This window comes from Cuculus canorus, chromosome 14 (assembly GCF_017976375.1).
Source record: "Cuculus canorus isolate bCucCan1 chromosome 14, bCucCan1.pri, whole genome shotgun sequence".
Lineage (NCBI taxonomy): Eukaryota > Metazoa > Chordata > Aves > Cuculiformes > Cuculidae > Cuculus > Cuculus canorus.
Genome location: NC_071414.1, coordinates 5,826,215 through 5,848,840, shown reverse-complemented (window position 1 = coordinate 5,848,840; position 22,626 = coordinate 5,826,215). Strand labels below are relative to the sequence as shown.

The following is a 22,626-nucleotide window of genomic DNA, read 5'->3' as shown; positions in this document are numbered from 1 at the left end:
GGAAGGCACAGTAATTAAAGCTAGAGGGCATAGCTGTTGTAGTTGACATTCGTATGTTTACATCGGTGAGCAAACAAACGCAACTGAAATCCGAATTTGCCCCTGAATATCAATGTGAATAACGTTGTGATGCTTTAATTATGAAAGCTGGATAAAGGTATCAAACTAACGTGGAGTATAAATTACTGTCTCAGGATAAATAGATATTGAAGAAGTTATTCTTCCGTTGAATGAGTGAGAAGTGAAAAGCATATTGTATTGGTAGAAAATGAGGTAGCTATTTCAGAAGCACCTTTGGGACTAATGAACTGCCTAACTTTAAGCTGAAATGAAGAAATTTCATTGAAAAAGTAGCTTCACTTGCCATACATTATATTGCCTGTGTCTGTTTTATTCTGGTTCTTAGAACTTGCCTTTTATTGTCGTTTTAATCACCTTGATAGGTATTATTATAATCACAAAATGTCAGCCTAAGGAAAGTGATAATCTAGTCATTATTATGTTTCAATGTCACCTTTGTCAATTCATGCTTAGCTACCATTTAAAATTCCAGTATCAATCCTGTGATTAGATATCATTTCTGATATGACCAGTATTTACAGGTGAGCAGTTACAATGAAACTGCACTTCAGTATTCCGGTTCAGAATTAACTTCCTTATCTGAAGTTATTCACCTGTGTCACTGTAATTGTTTTAAAACTAATTCTTGGATCCAACTATTAATATTCTAATAGAAAAAAATAGTTTTGTGTCATTAAATGACACTGGTAACTTCTCCCTGCAGCTTGGAACGATTTTCTCTGCATAGTCAACAGTAGATGTTGTTCAAACCTCTGTAGTATAAATTTCTAAGTTAGTTTTCAAGATGCTTTTATATTTTAACTACTCTAACATTTCGAAACATTTCCTGGAAACAACCAGCAAAGATGCTAATTTGACGTTCTTGGTATCTGCTTAAGAAAAAAAAGTATTTCATCATTTATATTTTATTGCAGATACATTTGAAATGAGATAAATGTAGCGAGATTGTTCAGAAATGTAAATAATTCTTCAATACTGTTTTGCATTCTTTGTTTCCATAGAGTAAAGACAAACTATTAAAAAGAGAAACCAGTTAATGCAGCATAAAAATGATGCATGAAATGTGACATCTCTTTAACATTGAGAGAAAACACTTCCCTCCATTGAGTGCTTTACACTAAATGCAAAATATTGACACAGCCCTATTATACTAAACAATAGACTTCTTTCAGAAAGATAATTTTATAGAAGGGGTAGTATCATGTGATCTTATTAATATTTATGAAATATGATAACAGAAAAAAGGGAATTGGGATAGTGCTGCTATCTTTATAGACCCTATCCATTTCAGCTTCAAAATGTTTTTCATTTCACACATCAGACACTAATTAGCAAATATCTAATTAGTGTTAGAAGAGTAATCGCTCATGGGAGTTGTTGAGGCTTTGAGCTTTCATGCATGCAAAAATAGTGCCACTTTAGGTACATTTGTTAAGGTACAGTAACTTTAACTTTTATTTTTCTCTGAACTGCGTGAATTAAAATAAAAAGCAAAATTAAGCTCCAATAATTGGTGTTGGGAAAATGACCGTATTGATAAAGAGTGAGGCAAGATCCAGAAAACTTCAAGTAAAGCTGGTTTGAAACTTCTGCAGATGCTGGTAAATTCACTAGACAGAACCGAATATAATATTAATATGATTTGTTTTTACTTTCCAGGTGAAACACTGTGTGTAACGTTCCTATTTACAAAATAGATAACTATGTATATATACCCTAAATCAGCTGAACATGCAATACAGCTGAAGATGGAATAATCAAAATGCTATAGAAATTCTACCATTTTGAAGTTTTATAGTTCAAGTATGTCATCTTGATAACTTTCTTGTAATGATAGTTAACTATTATGCTATGTGGGGTTTGTTTTGCATTTGTCTTTCATGAGAGACATTAATTCTATGTAAAAAACCCTGCCGTAGTGGTGGTATTGGCACAGAGCAGATAAATGCATTTTAGCTAGAAACACAGATAGTGCTCCTATATAGCATTGTGCTCCTGTCAGCATCCAAATTACATACGCAAAAAACCCAGCTATTTTTCATTCCTAGTTCTCATTCCTGGTTTTGGCAACATGTCTAAGTTCACTATAAAATAATACAAGCAGGAGTCCAATTTTAAAAATAACCCTACTGTAAGAAAGGTATGAAAGCGATGTTAATAATGAAATATTTGGATACTGTTTATATATGCAACAAAATATTTAAAAGTGCCAGAGGAGTGAAGAATTAGTCTTTTTTGATGCTATTGAATTTGATAATGCACCCCTTTTTGCTCAACTTTCTGAAAATGAAATGTCTATCAAGTCTGAGTGCCCTCTAACTCATATTTATAAACATTTTTCAATAACTGTTTACTATCAGTTTAATTTTAAAGATAATGTGGGTTCAAAATGTAGCTTTTAGATGGATAGAGAAAAAAAGCGATTCATCTGTGATCACCACTAAATTGATTTCCATTTCAGTGGAAATGGATTGCACTGAAGTTTCAACTGTCTTCAGCAGAATGTTTCCTCCAAATGATGCAATATTTGAGCAATATCAACTTGTCGTGCTGCCCGGAATCTGGTTCCTAAATATTAGAGAAATTGAGTGGTCTATGTTTTTGAAGGAGCTGAATAGAAAGCAGATGTAAAGGAATAGCGTAAGGGCTGGATGTACTTATTTTTTAACTCTGTTCAGGGAACCAGATCTGCATGGGCTTTACCCCTATATCTCCAGTTTATTATTAAAGCCATCGATAGGTCAACATCACCTGCCGTGCACCAAAAGTGACCAGCAACTGCTTGATCAGGTGTCGGCTTCTTCAAAATCTTATCCATTATATTGCTGAGAAAAGTATTTATTCCTCGTATTCAATTCCAGTGAACTCATAATTTCAGTTGTTGATTTTATGTTGCTCTCTGTCTTAGCTGCTTTTTCAAACCTCTGCATCGTCCTAAATTGTGGGTCACTGAGCACAGCTGAAATTTTTAAACACGCGAACGAAAAGCTAAGTGTGAAAAGTGGTGCTCAGAGCGTGTGAGGACTTAAGAAAAGTGCAGGAAAAACTTGAAACTTTAGAAAGAGACCTCTGGAAAATGAAGAGTATTTAGGAGACTGTAATTCTCTGCATTGAATCTGTGAAAATGGAAAAATGAGTGTGTTTTATGGAAGCTTCCATGCATGGCTTAACAGCATTATTGGAAATGGTTCCGATTTACCCTGGTATGGCCTACTGATGTTCCTTAGAACTTAGGGGCGCATATCAGCACATCTTTTTCATCATCAAAGTGCTGCACAAATAGTTTGCATAATGGCACTTTTCCATATATTGTGACTTTTTTAATTTCAACTACTGTTTACAATAATGATATTTAGCTCTTGCAGGCAGCTTGCAATCAGTCGGTTGCAAAGTGTTTGCATAGAAAAGGTTATCGTCATTATCTCCAGATACAGACGAGAACCCTGAGGAAGACGGAGGCAAATGACTTGAAGGAAATTTGAGAATACAACCTACTTTTCCAAATTCTAGTTTCCCTTGTCCTCGCTATTATCTGTACTAGAAATTACAGTTTCTTAACCTTACTGAAACATGAAAGCATATACTGCTGGGTTTTGGTAAAAAATGCTGCTTTAGAGGTTTTTCCTTGTCTTTAAGGCTGTGGTTGGTCAGGAATATCTAGAGTACATGATACATTTTAGCACTTAGAACTATTTTTTTTTTAATATGAGTGTGTTCAGTTTCAGTTTAGCAGATGTATGGAAAAATCCAAGGCAGCAGGGTTTTCTTGCAATGAACAATATTTTTTTTAGTTGGGTTGTGGGGTTTATTTTTATGCTTTTTTTTAAACCAAGGGGAGTCTTTTACTTCTCTTGAACCCCTAGTGTTTGTCAGAGCAGGGCATGCTTGTCAGGACAAGAATTTTGTCATACTTTTGGAGAATATCTGTCTTAAAACACCACTCAGAGGTGAAAGAAGAATCCGTGATAGTGAGTATTCTGTAGGACTCTGTCTGTCTTCTTTCCTCAAAGACTGAGATAATCTCTTTGTCAGCCTGAGTGTCCTAATTTATAACTCACCACCCTTAGGCTTTATTCCTGCTCCCCTTCCAACTGACACGTCGATGAAAACGCAAGGGCGACCCCCCCCCGGGTAACAGGGATAGTAGACACTGCTGTTATCTCTTCTTCAAAGGTTGTCTAGAAACGCCTTCGGTTGATCCATCGCTGCTTGCCATCTTTTAGTTCGTGTCAATCCAGGAGCGAGGGGGGGTTGTTTTGATTTAAAGCTATTTTTTTTTTGTGATCAACGTGAGACGTGCTACGTATACGAAAACCCTTTTGTTCTGTATTGATTTTATGTAGCAGAATAATAAGCAAAATGGAAATAGTCAGTATTGTTGAATCATTATACTAGTCAAACCAAAAATAATAATAAAGAATACTGTCATTAGTAATGTTTTTCTGTATTTGTAAGGAGATTTCAGTTAAGTTGAGCAGATGGAATCAAGCTTGTAAACATCACTTCATGGTAGGTTTCGCAGATGTTTGACATCTGCCTCAAACATTTGATGCTATTTTCACACAGCCTAATTAGCAAGGTCAAAAATCAAAGATATGTATATAAAGCAACGATGACCAGATCGTAAGTATGAATCATGAACAGATTCTTGATATCTCATGGTGATTTACTACTTGTGCGAAAACTTCATTTTCAAGTTTTATTTCCTTTTTTTTTTTATTTCCAAGATATTTTGTGTTTCGTGTAGTAACATAACATATTTAAGATACAAATATCATTTGTTTGTGTTCTTTATTTGCTCTATTTCCTGGTTTTTAGCTTATAGTCTTCTGTGTTTTTAAACTTTCTCTGTCCTAAAATGTGACTCGATAAAAACATTTCCATAAACTTCAAAACCTTTTTCAAGTCACTTGGGGCTGTGGCTTCACCAGGGAAGGAAACTTCACTCCTTTAACTTGACCCTTCAATTTTGATTCTTGAGAAAGCTGGTTTTGAATAATCTGAATGTACTTTGAATTTTTTTACCCCGCTTATTTTAAAACAAAGAAAAAAAAAATCTTAGAAATAAACTATTTTACTTTGTCTTCCAGAATTCTTTGCGTTATCATTAATATTGTATACCTTGTAGAAATTATGCTCTGCCATATTATTTCTTAATCAATAATGCAAAATATTCCTAATTCACAGAGAACTGTAAAGCTCCAACATGAATGCTTCTTTAAAAAAAAGAGTTAAAAGTGAGACAGGGTTATGAAATAACAGGTGTCTACTTAGTAAAAGGTGACAAACCCTATAAAGAATCTGGAGCAGGTGTGTGGTGTTTTCAGTTTTCAAAACTGTGCATTTTAAAGCTGGATTCAGTTTCACAAATACATTGGCTGCCCACAATACATGGATCGCAACTAGAAAAGGTAAATGCGATTCATATAAGTATATAAATCGGAGAGTGTAATTTTAAGTGCCCTTTCATGGATTAGATTTGTCTCATAATATTCCGATTAAGTAGGTAAATATTGTTGATCCTCATTATTTAGGGATCAGTTAGTGTTAGCTAGCACTCATTATGTTTAAGCAACAGATTTTCAAGCTTGTTAGTTGAATGTTAGGATCTTTTCTAAATCAGTAGTAAGTAGTTCCTGGTCTCCCACGTAATTTAATCTCTTTATTTTCTGTTTCCTCTTCTATGAAATGGGAACAATACTACTGTATGCAGAGTCAACATAAAAATGCACAGAACAGTTTTTGCCACTTGTGAGATCCAGAATGGATACAGCCAACTGTGTTGTACTGTTTCTAGGAACAAATCTCAACTGTGTTAAACTTATTTCAGGCAGTAAAACCCACTGAAGTCATGAAACCATCAAAATGGTTTTTATGGTGATGACTGAATCCCAGAGCTTCCTAAGATTGTAGGTAATGGTGCTAGCAACAGCAGCTCTAAATAAGCTATTATTTCCATTTCTTCTACAACCGATACGAAACCAGAATTAAACTCTTTTGTAAATATATATGGAATATGAAAATATACTCAATATACAAAACCTTCTATTTAAGATATGCAAATCAAAATTTAAAAAATCCTACATTTCATTCTAGCCATATGATAATTAGATTTGGAAGAATCTGCATGGGTTTTAGGAGACCATCTAACTTATTTTTCTCATGTAAATTAATGCTTTTAACGTATAGTCTCAAATAATGTTCTTTTATTCCAGACTGTAATGTAAATGACAATGTATCAGTTTTATTATCCCTGAATGTGTTTACTTGCTTGATCAGAATTACAACCAGGTGGTACCATCTTCTCACAACAATTTTACTTCCCTTTGCATGAGAATGGCTCATTTGAAGTTTGTGAAAGGCATATCCGTATGGAATTCATAGGATTTTATGTTGTGATACAGCAAGGAGAGTTGCTAGAAATTGCCTGTTGCAGGCTGATGATGCAAAACTAGACATCTGTTAAATTAACATCTATCTAACATTTTTGCCTTTCAGTCAAATGCATTCAAAAAATTTAAATCTTTTTAAGCTGTCAAAACAATCTGTCACAAGATATTTATTTTTTTGTATAATGGGTTACTTAAGGAAAGCAGCATATGGTTGAGTGAGCTGTACCTATGCTGCAGCTTTCCCAGATCTGTACTACCTATGAACTACTGGAAAATGCACATCCTTAAAGGTCCCTTCCAGCCCAAACCATTCAATGATTCCAGCACTACTTTTGAATATTTAAATAACTGAAGTAGAACTCTACACTTCTCAACATACTGGATCCCTTTCGAAACTGTGTTTCAAACAAAACACCAAATGTATAATGTTAATATTGGTAAAAAAAAATTAGAAAATGTCACCCTGACTTTTTGTCTTAAAACATTTCATAGGATGATAAATACTTCCCTGCAATAAATCACAGTGTGAACAACCCTGCATTCACCTACAAGTTTTTTTTCTTTGCTTAATTTAGGACATTCATTACTTTTTACATAGAGTAGAGTGTAATAACACACTATTAATTACAATTATGTATAATTTTAATGAAAAACAGCAATAATAGAACCTAATAATGACAAAAGCATAATTGCCTTCAATACAATATATAGAGCTGTATTGTGTTGGATTCTCATTCCATCAAAATATAGCTTATGTATCTTAGTGACATAGTCGGTACGCTTTTATGTACCCTTTTCAATCATGCCACAACCTGCCTTGCCCTGTCCTGAAAAAACACTGCTGCGATTTTTCCAGATTAAATTCATAGTGAAATCCTGGCCTCATTAAAGTCAGTGAGCCTTCTACCTTTAAGTCAGTGAAAACTAAATTGACTGCTTGCTTTACTGTATTTTCTAATAGATAACACTATAAGTCTAGAACTATAACACTAGAAGTCCGGCGTTAGAGCTGTTGAAATTATTTCTTTCAGATGAATTTATTTGTATACATTTCTTCTACTTTTAGGTTTTGATTTATGTATGCTTGAAAAAATGGGAATTTTTTTTGCTTTGCTTTTGTTAGTCCCATAGCACATAAAAAGCATGTGCGAATATGAGATATTTTTCTCTGGGAATAGCCAGTAGCTTTGTAGACGGGTGAGATTGGAAGTACTGAGAATGTGACATACTTCACCTCTGGAGAGACGAGAAATGTGTCACCCATGGGGAGCATCTTCTGTTGCTCATTCATGGTGTAGTTTTGGATTTAGTTTCAAAGCGGGAGAGCATTGTATAAAAATATTGCAATAAGTCACTGTATTTTTATTAGTTATTAATAGAAAACTTTTAAGTACCCCAAAAGGAATCTCTGCAGGCTTCCATGTCAGTATGGTGTTTCCAGAGAGACAGCATTTGATCACTGAGAACATATGGGGACATAGACTATGGAAATCATTCACTTAAATGTCATGTTTATCTTAGATTTGTCATCTAATTTTAATATGTTGAATGCCATGAATATGTTTAATTGTAGTTTGCCTTACAGTAGGTTGTATTTCTTACTACTGACTGCAGCCAAAATATATACATGTTATAATTTGAGTATTTTTTTTAAAGCGAGTTATTTTATTTTTGCTATGAGAGCTACGCTACGCGTATAAGAAGCGGCAGAAACTGTTTTAGTGTTTGGGAGAGAGTTTAGAAACAACTTTACTTTTACTAAAGACTTATTTACGTTGAGATAAATGGTGCTGGTGTCAGAGAAAGAAAAATGAAAACTTTTGAGATCACTTTGTAAGCAACCGTGCACTGCTGGAGTTATATTGACTTCAGCAGGGTGTGTACCATTTTAGGATTTTGCCACATAGGAATAAATAAGAGAAAAAGGCAATAATCCCCATTGCCCCCTCCCTGTTGGCAGTAGCCCTCCCGTGTGCCTCCGTCTTCTTGGCCGCAGCCCATGAGCAGGACGCAGGCAGGCTGTCGGCTTTGGGGCAGGTCGTGTACGGGTCGCTACGTGCCTGCCCATGGTCCAGGTCTGATAGAATAGGTAATTCTTGGATTGTCTGAAACCCTTCTGTCAGTAGGGACAACAATTTTGGTACTCGTTCTGACTCCTTTTATGAGTTTTGTTAAACTTTTAGGAATTTCAGACCTTTGAGATTCACACAAATTTGCATACATCTGCTTGACTAAATATTTCAAGGGAGGACTGGCAGAGAAGCAGATTTTGTCAGGGAGAATAAAAATGTACCAACGTTAATGTTTGGTTTCTAAAGCCATTTGGAGTTCAGAGGAAAGAATTTCGTTCTTCATTATGGAAACTAGAATTTCCTTTTTCCTTTTATTATTGCTATTATGTCTATTCTGTAAGAGTCATGAAATACTTTGAATATATTCTAATTTTAAAGTGTTGATATTTTTAGGTGCAGTGGACCGTAACAAGCTGAAGCTTGAGCCTTGCCTCTTCTGGGCAGAGGTAGATTGGCTATAATCCTTAGTAAAGGTGACAATGATCATTACAGCCTCAGGCTAGACTGAAAGTCCGCTATAGAAGCAAGAAGCAAGGAGTGTATGTATTAACAGGGTTCTTTTCTACGCTGCTTAATAGAATGAAACTTGGGCTTTTGTTTGATATGCTGATAGCAGCAGTCCCTTTTTTGTTTGTTAGGGAAATCCTTATTGTGTTGAAACTTCATTCTCATCTGACATGGCTGTAAGCTGATCAATTGAAAACTGTTGCTCACAGCCCATGATGGAAGCAGTCAGTCCCTGCAAGAGGGAAGGGTCGCTGGAAGTCTCCAGCTTAGCCGTGCGGAGCTATGCACGCTCCTATCCCAGGCTGCTGCTGGCATCATCTCTCATCTCTCACCCTCCCTTAAACCTTAGTCTGAAGCACCCTCCTCGCACTCCTCCCACCTCTGGCCAAAGACAGATAGCTGCTTGGCTGAAAACTCCTCTGGGAAAGGGACGGTGTGGGGTTTTGCCCACTTTGAAACAAGAACGTATCCTTCCTGACTGCAGCTGAACACTTGCTGTTACCTACAGCTGGAATCCCACGTGTCTGAGCAGCCGGCTGCACCCACAAGCTATATATATTTTCACCAGTTGGCTGCCCAGAAGCACCAAGACAGCCTGTTTCGGATGTGTTGTCCTCTAACCACTGGCAAGCCAATCAATGGAATTTTTTTTTGATGACTATGAAATTGTGCCAGCTCTGTTAGGAAATGCTATTTCAGCTGAGATAAAAACCATGCAGACAGCAAAGCCCAGGAACCTCTGGTGTTTTAGGAGTGTGAGCAATGTACCTCCAGGTATAGGTGCACAAAATCGGAAGACTAAGAAAATTATTTTAAAGTGCTTTTTCCTTAAAATGAGTTCTTGGCTTCGCCTTTATCTATTGCTTCGCTTTTTTTCTTTTTTTTTTTTTTTTTTTCTTAAATGAATACTGTTCTGAAGAAGCAGATTTTAGGAGCATTGTGCTCAGAACAAAAGGATTCTTTCAAAGACTTGTTGCTCAATCTTGTTTACAGGATTTTTCTTTTCCTGGGGTCTCCTAAACTCTTCTCAATTATTCACTTCCCTAATGTATTCATATTTGCTAGAATAAAACCTTGCTGTATTTTGAGGAGGGCTGTATCAAGTGCAGTTGTTCGTGGTCTTTCTGAGTGAAACGTTACCTGAGAAACCTGATGATGACATTTCTTTCCCTAAATCTCTCTCTCTGTCCTCGCATTCTCACCGGGGCTCCTGCTACTTCCTCACTTCGTCTTCTGCCTTAGGATTGCTGCCGTCGCTTCCTTGGTTGCCTGTGCTGGGTCTCCTGCTGCTTTCTCCTTGACCTCACCGGCTTTGCTGCTGCCCAGCAGCAGAGCTAGCAAGTCACAATCCTAAGTCGAAATGATTCAGGCTGACTCCAAATGGGGCTTTTTTAAGCATTCCAGACTGCGCTTGCTAGCACAGTTTCCTCCCAGCGTTTCCTCTTCTAGCATAGTTTCCATGCATTATGACTTTCAAGTTGGCCAAAGCAATTTCCACAGGCGCCGTGCCATGCCTTTCCTCTCAGGTCCCCGTAACGTCATACAAACATCACGCCTTGGCGGGTGAGGAATGAGTACACTTGTGCATGTGGCATTAATAATAATTACGATCATAATCATCTTTGGGAATACATTAATATTGTTTTCTTACATATGTATTAGGTTAACACTTAACTAAATAATCATAATTAGCAACTTGAAAATTCTTCGTAAACATTAGTTATTAAAACCTTAAATGGGTCCTATGAGATATCATTACCACCATTATATAAATAGGAAAAATTGACCACGTCAAAGATAATTGTCTTTCCCAATTTCCACTGAATCACACTAAATCACAAACCGAGATGCCATTTGATCTCCAAAGCTCTAGTTCAGTCATGGATTTTGACTGCTTTAACACACTGACTCCCAGGAGTTCACTGTAACTTGTCTGAACAATAAAAATATTATTGTTTACATTTTATGTTCTAGTCATCACAGTAGAAATAAGTTGTCAGTCCTGGCTCTGTGGGTTTTTTTGGAGGGTGCTTGTTGCAAATTAAAAAACACTTTTTATGTTTGGAATGACTTCTGTAACTCTATCAGCAGTCGTGACCTTAGGTGTTGTTTTCTACTTTGAAATAAGAGTACTGAAGCAAGATATTACCAGAAAAATGAAAATCTATGTCAGAATGCTGTTGAAAGTTAATCCAAATGGCACAGAAATGTCATATGTAGTTGATTATAATCATGCTTCTGTGCAGAATGTTATTTTTGTGTATTGCTCTGGTCTGTTTATAACCATTAAGAACGGAATTATACACAGTAATGTGTCTGTATTCCAAGGAAGTTATTTGGCCTGTACATTAGAATTTCTATTTGTTGTTTGGCTGCAGGACAGCATATGGGATCATTACCCACTTAATAAATTAAATAGATGCAAACTCCCTGTCTACTTGGTGACTGTTGGTATGGGAGTAGAGAGCATCTGTCACCTGTGCAGACAGACTGAGAGGTGGCAGTTCAGTCCGGGCCTTTTCTGAGGATTGCTTGGTTGTTGGTTGGTTTTTTTACTACCTAGAATAATGATGCTTTCCGAGGAACATGTAGGTGATGCAATGGCAATGTCTGTTTGCACTGGTGAAGAGCATAAGGGAGTCCTCCCGTCCCTTATGGCCCCTACACGGAAGGCTCGTCAGCGTACAATGGACGGTATGTAGCGCATTTGGAATCTGGGATGTTCATTTGGGAAAGTATGAAAGGTGCAGCTGAGGCAGAATTGTCGCTGTGCTTTAAGGCCATAAGGGATCTGGCTGAGGGAGGATTCCAAGTAAGTGCTTTGCCTAAAGATTGAAACACTCCAGTACTCAGTGAGCTGTTTGTAGCCAGAGCAAATACATTCCCATGTTTGCATATTGTTCTTTGGAAATGTACTGATTCTGTGTGTCCCTGTCTCCCTCTGTTGTTCAGTTTCCTACTCCTTTTTGTGTATTTTTTATTGGGTTTTTTGGTCTTGCTGAATTTTAGTTGAGTGACTAACAGGGCAACTGAATTTTAACAAGGTTTTATTTGCTTGTATCTTCGTTTAGACCTTTCACGTTGGGATGAAGTCATTTAGAGAGACTTTTTTTTTTTTCATTCAGCTATGGTAAAGTTAAAAATTCACTGGAATTTGATGTTTAAAACTGTCGCTCTCAATTGAAAACGCAACACTTAATTGTTCACCTGACTAGCAGCTATCGGTTGTGCTCATTTTGGTTTTCAGGCTTGAGTGAAGCCCAGTCTGTATCTGACTCTCTAAGAAAACAGACGACCTGTTTCTTGAGACAGCAGCAGCCTCGTCACGCTGATGAGTGTGGCGAGACAGACCTGCCATTAGCGTTAGCCCTTTGGCATCGCTTTCTAATCAGTGAGCCCTGCCGAGCTCTTCAGGTATTCCTGGCACATCGCAGCAGCAACTGGGATCCAAAGGATATCTCTGCTCTTTTGTTTCCGGAGCTGCATCTCCATTCAGGCACTGTCAGTTCTGGTTTATATCAAGTGCTGCTCTGCTCTCTCCTGACCTGTCCCCAGAGCGGCTGTCCTGGAGGTGCTCACAGCTCCCCAGTTGTCCAGCTCCATCCCAGGAGGTGTTCATAGCTCCCCTCTCCTCCAGCTCCATCCCAGAGGGTGTTCACAGCTCCCCTCTCCTCGAGCTCCATCGCGGGAGGCGCTCACAGCTCCCCTCTCCCTGAGGTCCGGCATTTGCCGATGCCCACGCATTGCTCAGGTTCCCTGACCAAGGACTGACCCGTGGAGCCAGGGCTGTTCCATGCCCCCTTCCCCTGGAATTCCTGTTTATCCTGTGCGGAGCCCCCCTGCCTGCAGCCCTGGGCTGCCCCGCTCCAGCGGAGGCACAGGGGCTCCCCCGGCTGCAGGGGCGTGCTTTACCCTATGGGCGCTGAGCCCTGGGCTGAACCTCACAAAGAGAAAACCCAAAGCAAACCTCAGGATTATTTTGCCATCTTTTCCTCCCTCCCTCCCTCTCTCCCTCCCTCTCTCTCTCCCTCCCTCTCTCCATCTTTCTTTCCCTTCCTCCCTCCCTTCTTCTTTCCTCCTTCCATCCCTCCTTCCCTTCTTCCTTCCCTCCCCTCCCCTCCCAAACTTGTGTATCGGTGCCACCTGTGCAGTTGTCCTCACCTGAAATGCAGTTTTACTGGTTGGGGGTGGCACAGTGTTGCCTTTGTGGCTGAAGAGCTTGAGCACTAGCATCCTCCTTACTTGCTTTTGCAGTAAATATCAGTGCAGTAACAAAACTTGTCAGTGCATTATGGACATAGTGACTAATCCAACTCCGTTTGGGCAGGCTAAGTCGTTCTGTGAGCGTTACCTGTAGAAACAGGTCACTCTGTTACCTCTTGACATACTTCATCTCTCTAGGAAGAGGTTGTTCAGCATGACCTAGTGGAGCACTTTGGTGCTTGCTTAGTTTCATTAGCAGCTTTGAGATCTTTAGGCGAGCTGGTGAGGTTCCACAGGTGAGTACATGTAAGTGTCCATGGAGACCAGCCAGGGGCGTGGTTGGGCACAAGCTGAGGAGATGCAGAGCCTGTCTACAGCCTCCTCAGGGGCAGCCTCTGCAGGGCAGGGATGGGTGGTTGTTTCCCTAACTAGAGGTCTCTGCAGTTGAGGGCCATGTTTGCTTCCACTGGGGACCAATGTCCTCACACAGGTGAGGAAAGGAGAGCTAATGGTGAGCAGGTGTCCTCAACATCCTCACACAGGTGAGGGAAGGAGAGCTGATGGTGGCCAGTGTCATTAAGGTCCTGGCACAGCCGAGGAAAGGAGAGCTGATGGTGGGCAGGTGTTGCCTGTTTGCTCTTCAGTGCTGCAGTTTAGAGCCTCAGCAGAGCTGCTCTGGTCACTTCATTGCATTTAGAGCTGCCCGAGGGTGGCAGGTAGTTTAAGAAATGCAGGGTTGCAAACTGGTTTTGTATGGACATTATTTCAGTAGCACATGGAAGAGAAATGCGAATGTGTCTTTAGCGTCAGGCGGCTCATCCTGGACTAACATTTTCATCCTGCTGCCTTGTGGAGAGTTGACCCTGGCTGAGTGCCACCAAAGCCACTCTGTCACTGCCCTCCTCAGCTGGGCAGGGGAGAGAAAACTGAACAGAAGACCTACAGGTTGAGATAAGGACAGGGAGAGGACATTCACCAATTACCATCACAGGTAAAATTAGACTAAACTTGGGGAAATCGGTTCAATTTATTATTAATGGAATCAGGGTAATGAGAAATAAAATCTAAACCTTAAAATGCCTTCCCCCCCCCCTTCCCTTCTTCACAGGTTCAACTTCACTCTTGATTTTCCCTACCTCCTCCCCCTCCAGCACTAGCTTGATTGGAGGTGGGAGAAGCTTCTAGTAGCTTCTCACTGAAGCCACTCCTGTAGCCTCCCTGCTACCAAAACCTTGGCACACAAACCCAAATCATACCTTTATGGTAAATATGTGTTTTGTCTTGTGAGGTTTAAATATCAGCAGGTGTTTAAAGAATTTCAATAACTCCCTTTGCTTGCTCTTAAAGGACTTCTTGACTGGCATAAAGAAATGTTTCCATTTTGGTGAACACCACAAAATGTCTCAGAAGTACTTGAATCAGACATTACCTATAATGATAGAATGGGTTTGGCTAATTCTTATCAAACTGAGAAGCATCTTAAAAATGAAATTCACAGGTCTGTATGTTTCTTTGCACTTGTTTTTTTTTTTTCTTTGTCGTGAACGTGTATGGGTTGATGCCAATTAATGCTCTGTGAATTTGGTTAGCAGAAAATCTGTTACAGATGAGACAAAAACCTAGGCGATACAATAGAGATAAGCAGGGTAACAACTTTTAAAACACCCTTTATGACTTATGCATTGCATCACTGCAGTCATGTCCTTTGTACTAAGATAAGTCAATACAGCATAGTACTGCTTTACATTATTATAGTTACTTTGAAACTTTAATCAGCAGAAAAGCATCACAAATAAGGAGTAAGTTTGTCTAAAATTCCATCAGGGATCTAAATATTAAGGTCAATAATCACAGTTTTAATGGAGAAAAATAAGGAAAAAAAAAACACTAAAAAGGTTGTGGGTTTGTGTTTTTTCTTTAAGGAGTTTTGATATCCCTCTCTGATCCCTTCAACAAGGTTTTCAAAGTTCCCTTGCAAAGCACTTGTCATCTCCGTATTCCCTTCATAGATTGGGATATTGAGTCACAGTAAGAGGAGGTGTATTTTAAAAAGCCCTAAAAAAAGAAACGAAGAGGTTGAAGGAAAGAGGAAGCGGAGGTTAGTGAACAATTTGAGCAATTATAGGATAGTCTCTCTGGATTTTTTTTCCCCAAGATTTGGCCCTTAAAATGTCATGATTTTGGTGCTGAGCACTAAGACAAGCACTTTCTAGGAAACGTGCGTAGTGACTCCATCATACTGTACAGCGCGGTTCATATCTATTCTTGGTGGCTTCCAGAATTTTTTTTTAGGTATTCAGCATCTGAAATTGTACCGTCTTACCCCAGATTGCACTAATAAGAATCAGATTATTGTAAAAGAGAGTTGGCCAATAAGCGAAGTTTTGAATTGCTTCTGTGATTGTCACAGGAAAGAGAATGTGAAAAAAAAAAATGACAATGACTGTAATAAACTGACTTGCTGAAAAATATTACAAGTAAAAATAGTTAATGCTTAGGGGTTTGTTAGCTACTTTTTTCCATTGTGTCAAAAACTGTTTACTGCAAAGCTCTTGCTCTAATGTCTCAGACCTCAGAATGTTGAAGAACATTTTAAATAGCAGCCAGATAGTTCACCAGTGCTTTTTGTCAGGAGAGTGGAAGAAAAGGCACGGTTTCAATTGGGTTTCCATGGAACCAAAATCTGTTTATTCAAAAGAAAAAAAGATAGAGGGGAAAAATATATTGACTGCTGTTATTAAAATTTGTTTGTTTATTTTTAAATACGGCAAGTTAGTTACTATGGATATTTTTAAGAGCATGAACATACCTTAAAAAAACATATCCTGCTATTTTTAATGTTATCTTGTTGCATTTCAGGACTGTGAAACAGTTGTCTTAAAATCAGAACTAAAATGCACATTTGAATATTTTTTTTATGTTTTAATCGTTTCTAATGTAACGTTATCGTTGCTTTTTATAGAACTTCTAATATACATATGCTTTTTTGAACATTTCTGTCACTTTTTAACAATTTGCTTAAAATACTGTGCCTTAAAGTTCTCAGGAGTCAATCATGTCAAGTTCGTGCTGTTCTCAACATTCCAATCCATACTTTCCATTTCCCAATTTTTTTTTCTTCCTTCGCTGTGCGTTCCCTGTTTGTGGTGTGACAGGGGTAAAGACAGGAGCAGCTGTTCTAGTTCATACCAAAAGTTCATCAAAACCGATATCCTGTGGCTGATGAGAGCTGATGGCGCGCCAAGAGAAGTGTGTTGAGGGTGCTTTTATATGCCATGTCAAGCCTTCTTGATGGAATTTTGCTCTGTATTCTGAACCACAACAGACGGATAGTAAACGAGACTGTCTTGAGACTACCCACCCACTTTCCTATCTACTAATTTGTTTGAGTCATAGTAGAGATACAGCAGGAAGCTGTTTGTTAAAAAAAAAAACACTTGACTCATGCTATAAGTAGGACTTTGCACATACGCAGGCAGCAAGTAGGGATTGTGCAGTTGTTTTGATGTGCTGCTGTTATGGCTTTGCTTGGATAGCAGTCTCTCCAGCGTTTCTTACATCATCGCTGCTGTGCTGACTTGCTGTCAAGTTAACTGTTCATCATGGGTCTGTTATAAATGGGCAGAATAAGAACTCTTTGGAATTCTCTAGGAATTCCTAGAAGACTTCAAAGGCTTTACAATTATTTATTTTTTCCATATGTGGAGTTTTTGGTGTTCTGTTATTGTATGTGATTATTCCACTTGATGGCTACATCAAATGATTTGAAGCATTTAATGAATAGTCAGGTGTTACTAGTAAAGTAAGACTTTGCACTATAATTGTGAAAACCGGAGCTGTGGTGCAAAAAATCTGCATCTGGACACGAGTAAACAGGAGCAAATGTTAAAATATAAGATCTTTGTCAATTTTTTTCCATTCTTTCTGCTCTCCCCTGTACTGGAGATGGAGACCTATTTTTCTGTTTTCATCTTGGAACTCTGTTCTTCCATAACTTTCCTTCCATTCTCCCCTCTCCCTTTCATTTTTTGGTCGTTTCTTGCAGCCTTATTTTCCATTCTTAGGGAAGCCTTCCCAATTTGAAAGAGTGTTAGGCATCCTTGTCATATGGCACAGACCAAGCTCAACTCCAGGCAAGACACAGGGTCTTGGGACTATGCATAACAACAAATAATTTAAGGAGTTTTCTAGATTTGGTTCTGTGCTTCCACATCAGCAAAGAAATAGGCTTGTGTCAAGATCAGCTCACAAAAAAGCATGTTTTCTGACAAGACCCAACTCTTAGGAAATGGTAAGAGCAGCCTTGTAATTTGTTGACATTCTTCTGGTTTTTGGCATCTCTGTCATAGGTGTAGCAAAGAAATGTATGTGGCATCTGGGACTGAATTCACAGCAGAAATAATCTCAGAATAGTAGTCAGCCTGAATATAGGTCAAGATAGTGCATAGGAAACCAACACATCTTCAAAGCTGTGGCTTAGAGGAGTACTGTATGCTCGAGGGTATACTTAAGGCATGAGTGTTGCATATTAATTCAGAGGACTGGGCAGTAAAACTAGGCTTTGTTCAGTTTTTAAGTGTGTTGCCCAGTACTCTAAAATAAATTGTGTGCTCTGTGAAGCTTTCTACTTTATTGACTCAGTGTAGATTTGTACTTCATGTAGAGAACTTAAATTATCTAGAAGTGAAGAAAATCCTTTACGAGCCGTACAACTCTCTCCTGGAAGCTGGCCTTTGTCTTTGCAAGCAGAACATATCTTCATGGTGCGCAGGAGCTTTCAGCCCATGTTAGAGGAAGAAATCATGGCAGATAAAGCTGTGCCTTATAGGTAAGTTATTCTTATCCTAATGTTAGTTAGGGCACAGGATGTTCGTGTGAGCTGGCTGTCATTTAGGTACAGATGAAGGTAATTATTTTTACTGCTGTTTAATAAAATCTATATCTTCTGTAGGAGATACTTCAGGAATTGTTTGACGTACTGACGGTGGTCTTAAAAGGCTTTAGCTTGCATAGCCGCATTCAGAGGTATAGTTGGAGCAAAAGTGCTGAACAGCAGTGTACCAAACAGCCCGCAGTACATCTTGGTGCCAGAGAAGACTGAATTTTGATATGTCATTTTAATGCATATTCTCTATTGTTGTACAAGTAAATGCAACGAGGGGAGAGGAGGAATTGCATGTCCTTTGAAATTAGCATTCCCAAATAACCAGGAACATGCTGGTGATCTCCTATTTTAGTTCTTCTGTCAAGCATAATTTACAAAAGTACTGATTTCCCTTCATTCATTAAATGACTGATTTCATAACATATTAACACTTATGAAACAGAGAAAAATAAAAATTAACTGTATAAACAAATAACAACTGAGGTATTAGTTATTATCACTTACTGACTTGACAATGATAAGAATCAAAGATTATTTTCAGTAGTTGTTAACAAATCTGGATGACTCAGAGCCAAATTACAAGCTGCTTCTGCTGAGGAAGCTTCTGCTGATATTTTCTCTTTGTTTCCTTTTCATAACACTTGGCTATTTCTTCTCTCTGGTAACACCAGCAGTCCTAGATAAATTTGTTCAACCATGCATGTAGTGGGTAAGGTTGTACTGTTTAGACCAAATGGAGGTCATAAACAATTTTAATTTATAATGATGCTATCGCATGTGTTCAGTTATGCTCAAAAAGCTGTATTTAGGTGGTTTTATAATTCATACCAGCAACAGCATCATGTGTTTTCCTTAACCCTGCCAGAATGTTACATGTACCTTATGCTTGTGTAAGGTCTTTAACTTGTGCCTCTCGCCAGTAAAATTATGTCTGATCATGACGCTTCTTTCACCGCACCGATTTCGTTTCTTGTTGTCAATTGGATGCTGGGAAGTTAAGTATCGGCAATATAAGACACAAGGAATTTTCTTGTATGCTCTGTCCTGTTCTAGCCCTTGTGCTCCTCTGTTGCTTTTCCACTGAGCGGTGAACAGATCACAATCTAGGGAATGATGGTTGGGGAGGGATGAAGGGCCTCACAGTGCCGTTCTACTTCTGTAGCAGTTATGGTGTAAGAGAAAGTTCCAGCGGTTTTATTGAAAGAAGGTTCGTGGGGAAGAAGGTGGTCTGTTTTATTAAAGCAACCGATATAACTGAAAAAAATAAAAAAATGATGCTTCCAGACAGTCTTTCTTCAGGTCTGAAACAGAAAGAGAAGGTTGGGAAAATTATTTCTGTGTTCATGCCATCCAACTAGATAATTGGCAAAGAAAAAGTCTTTGCTAGATATGAAATACAGATGGATATTGGTAAGAGAAAAGTGGTCGTTGGCTCTTTTGCATAGCCAGAGGCTTTCATTTAGCTCCAAAGATTGTGTTCTCAGTGAGTGGTTCTGGCCAGTAGTCCCTTAATAGGCAGGAGTACTCTTGAAGTCTTTTGCCACACTAATTCCCTGTAATTTGCTGTCATGACGCTCCACGTTCTCCGTGACACCTTTGTGCTTTCCTCGCAGGGGTTGTGAGGAAGGGGGTGCGGTATCATTGAAACAATGCAATGTGTTGAACGTTCCTCACTGTACTATTACTATGCAAGCTTAAAGTCAGAGACATAGACTATGCGTTTGCATGCAGGCTAATGAAATCCTAGACCTAGAGCAAACAGAATCGCTACATTGGAAAAGACCTCTAGGATCATCAAGTCCAACCATTAAGAAGAATGATCCAGTTTTCTAATAGAGTAGAGAAGTAAGAGATGAAGAGGTTTTCCATGATTAAATTTGACTTGGCTTCCTCGGGTAAGACTGAGGCAAAGCTCTGATTAGTTGGTTTCTTTTTAAAGGCGAAAGTATAAAAACTGGGCTGGGAATCAGTAATTTATATCTCTGCACCAAATGGCATTGCTAGTACATTGCGTTGTGTAGTGATTTTGTGGTGTTCTGGGGTGTGGTGCCTGTATGCTACCGGAGTAATGACTGAGGAGGCAGAAGTGGAAGCACATTTAACAGCAGTAAAGTACAGTTTGCATTCATGTTAGTTGAAGACCTAGTGTGTCTTATGGAAATGTGGCAGATAGCTTACTTCCATAGGAGAATAACCTGCTTTCCTCGCTGGAGCTGTCAGGACTCAAGCAGTTCAGTGTCCAAACAGTTTTAGTTGAAACACAAGGTCAGTTCTTGTAGAAAAGAATTTACTTAGTATAATATATAAGCCTTTGCTTAGTTTTAGCCACTCAATCTTCTGTCTTTCATGAAAACAAAGCGCATGCATTTTTTCAAGTGTTTTGTTGACCTTGGATGTAAACACAAGGTTTTGATTGCATTGTGAGGTTGCAGATAAACCCGTGAGAATGAATAAATACTTGTAGTACCGTGCATATATGCCTTTGCAGGTTTTGAAAATTGTTGCCATGAATATAATCTAGTACGTGGTAAGGTGTGTGGAGACTTCCATGAGAAAAGCAATTGAACGGTGTAAGGGTGAGAAAATACAGAACGAAATAGGAAATAGATGGGAAAGGTCTCTTCCCTAATTGTTACTGTTAATTCACTTGAAGTTAAGTGTTGACAGATGTACGCCTGCCATAGGCAGAGGGAGCTTCTTGCAGGAACTTGGGACTTTGGTTTTTTTTTTTTTCCTTTTTAAAAGGCAGCTCGGCCCTTCCATTACAGTATGTACTAATACTCTTCTGGAACATCTGGCAATAACTGAACACATGGATCTCTGTCTGCCCTTCCTTTTCCTATCCCCCTGAATCTTTAGGTGGTATTTATTTCCTTCATGTCCAGAGGAGAAAACTGGAGGCCTTTAAGAAGCCACACTGCTTTGATTAGATTCCTTACGTCAACTGAGCAAGCAGAAATGATTCTATGATTCTTAATAAATTCCATGATTGTATGAAATGCTTGATGTAAACCGTCACACAAAGTGTTCCTTTGCTAGGTCAGCCTAATGCTGTGTTGAAACACATACAGAGGTTTAAAAGCCTGGTCTTCTTAGGAATATTTTTTTTCTTATGGTAAATTTTACTCTAAGCTGCTGTGAAGGTTGCTTGAGAAGATTAGTGAGAATCTGATTTTAATGGATCTATATTTATGTAAGTGTATTGCCAGTCCCCAATGGACAAAGAAAAAGAGATTAAACACTGAAGCAATCACAAATTTAGCAGTAACGGTGGGGTTTGGGACAGTTGGCAAGCTTAAAGAGTCAGGTTTTACTTTACAAATATGAAAACTGGATTCTGTCTGCCCAAAACTTAGTATGATGGTTTGTGGTAAGATTCTGGAGGTTAACATCTGTTGAAAAACATCAACTCTTGTAAAATTTGTGGAACAATTATATCTAAGAACTACGTTGAAACTGGCTACTGATTCCCTGACAATAATTCATGAACTCATCTTCATATCCTCCTCTCTGGAATTAGGAAATCCTTAGAAAAGAGAATATTGAGTTGCGTAGAACTGTTCAGACTGTTAGCTCGGTACCTTAACACAGAGATGCCCGAAGGTAACACTATGTGACCTGCATAGGCTGCCAATGAAGTATGCTCTTCAGTTCAGGTCCAGGTACAGATTTCCATAGTCTTCTGTCTTTTCACTAGTAGAGTTGAGACGCTAGGATCCAAAGGGAGGACCAAATAGGATGCTGCAGCAAAGAGAAAAATATGTTGTTTTTCAGGTTTGTTTACATTTATGCTGTCCTCTTAACCTTTCATCTCTGTTCAATAGCCAAGTCTGATCATGCACTTGTGTTGGTTATGCAGGTGAGAATTAATGCCTTTTGTCCAGCTGACGAGTTGCTAGTTGGCTAAAAGCCTATTTGCCTTTACCTGAAAAGGGTAAAAGGTATAAACAAATGTTACAAATGGTTTACACAGCTAGGAAAAAAAAAAAAAAGCGACCTAACAGAAAAAACATCCCCCGCACCCCCTCTTGCATGAAAATGAACCCCACTTGTATGAGGACTTGGCACGTGGACCTTTTCTAAATGAGTAGGAATTAATAATAAAGTGAAAATTTTCAATTTAGCTTTAAGCTTGTAAACTCTTTCTTTAAAATATGAAATCTGATCATATGTCTGATGGATTCCTTTAAAAATGTTAGTTATGGGTTGTGTTATTTCTTTTCCTGCTAGTTAGTGCAACTTCATATAGCAGTAACAAGATAAATAGAAGAAAGTGTTTGTAATACCTCTTTTTTTTTTAAAACACAGATTTATCAGCGCTAATATGTTGTGTTGCTATGAAAACTCAATTATCAACATTAAACATTTGTTCAGTCATTTGTTTATCAGTGGCAGTTTGTTAGTAGTTATAAGTAGAATTCCATCTGCCAGTTAAACTATATTGTAAATTGATGTAGAAATTAGCAGCTCTTGGGTTTTGGGGGCG

The 22,626-nt window shown here is 38.5% G+C and overlaps 1 protein-coding gene across 17 annotated transcripts in view; it reads left to right on the top strand.

Moving 5' to 3' along the window:
• TENM2 (teneurin transmembrane protein 2) overlaps positions 1-22,626 on the top strand; it is a 961,638-nt gene that overhangs the window by 583,223 nt on the left and 355,789 nt on the right. The window lies entirely within an intron of this gene.